The 1,555-nt window shown below is 49.8% G+C and overlaps 1 pseudogene; it reads left to right on the top strand.

The window, feature by feature from the left end:
• Positions 1-161: 161 nt before the first annotated feature.
• LOC108293379 lies at positions 162-1,552 on the top strand (annotated as a pseudogene).
• The last annotated feature ends 3 nt before the right edge of the window (positions 1,553-1,555 follow it).

Genomic DNA, 1,555 nt, shown 5'->3' with positions numbered 1-1,555 from the left:
CAGCTACTCAGGAGGCTGAGGCAGGAGAATTACTTGAACCTTAAAGGTGGAGGTTGCAGTGAGCTGAGATCACACCACTGCACTCCAGCCTGGGTGACAAAGAGTGAGACTCTATCTTAAGAAAACAAACCAAAAAAAAAGCCTTTCTTTATGGAATCACCATGGTGGCTGGCACCCTGTACACATATCCTGAAAATTGGAGGAGCTTCAAGGCCCTCATCACTGCTTGGTACAGCGGGACTTAGATCCATATGCTCTCCACAGCACCCCATTTCCAATTTGGCCAAACCAACTGCAGCCCTGAATTTCTCCACAAATTTCCTGCCAGCAAGGTTCTTGCATTTGAGGGTGATGATGGATTCTGTGTGTTTGAGAGTAATGCCATTGCCTACTATGTGAGCAATGAGGAGCTGCAGGGAAGTACTCCAGAGGCAGCAGCCCAGGTGGTGCAGTGGGTAAGCTTTGCTGATAGTGATATAGTGACCCTGGCCGGTACCTGGGTGTTCCCCATCTTGGGCATCATGCACCACAATGAACAGGCCACTGAGAATGCAAAGGAGGAAGTAAGACAAATTCTGATCTACTGGATGCTCACTCGAAGATGGGGACTTTTCTGGTGGGCAAATGAGCGACATTGGCTGACATGACAATTGCCTGCACCCTGTTGTGGCTCTATAAGCAGGTCCTAGAGTCTTCTTTCTGCCAGGCATTTCCTAATACCAACTGCTGGTTCCTCACCTGCATTAACTAGCCCCAGTTCTGGGCTATCTTGGGGAAGGTGAAACTGTGTGAGAAGATGGCCCAGTTTGATGCTAAAAAGTTTGCAGAGAGCCAACCTAAAAAGGACACCCCATGGAAAGAGAAGGGCTCACGGGAAGAGAAGCAGCAGCCCCAGGCTGATGGAAGGAGGAGAAAAAGACGGCTGCCCCTGCTCTTGAGGAGGAGGTGGATGAATATGAGCAGGCGCTGGCCACTGAGCCCAAGGCCAAAGACCCCTTCACTCACCTGCCCAAGAGTACCTTTGTGTTGGATGAATTTAAGCGCAAGTACTCCAACGAGGACACACTCTCTGTGGCACTGCCATATTTCTGGGAGCACTTTGATAAGGACAGCTGGTCCCTGTGGTACTCAGAGTGTCACTTCTCTGAAGAACTCACTCAGACTTTCATAAGCTGCAATCTCATCACTGGAATATTCCAGCGACTGGACAAGCCAAGGAAGAATGGCTTCACCAGTGTAATCCTCTTTGGAACCAACAATAGCAGCTCCATTTCTGGAGTCTGGGTCTTCTGATGCCAGGAGCTTGCCTCTCCAGTGAGTCCAGATTGGCAGGTGGACTATGAGTCATACACATGGCAGAAACTGGATCCTGGATTCTGGCAGTGAGGAGACCCAGATACTGGTTTGAGAGAACTTTTCCTGGGAGGGGCCTTCCAGCATGTGGGCAAAGCCTTCAATCAGGGCAAGATCTTCAAGTGAACATCTCTTGCCATCGCCTCGCTGCCTGTACCTGCCTTTCAGGTAGATAGGGGTCATTAAAGGAAACTAAACATTG

This window comes from Cebus imitator, unplaced genomic scaffold (genome assembly GCF_001604975.1).
Source record: "Cebus imitator isolate Cc_AM_T3 unplaced genomic scaffold, Cebus_imitator-1.0 Scaffold535, whole genome shotgun sequence".
NCBI classification, from domain to species: Eukaryota; Metazoa; Chordata; class Mammalia; order Primates; family Cebidae; genus Cebus; species Cebus imitator.
This window is presented reverse-complemented; position numbering and strand designations above follow the sequence as displayed.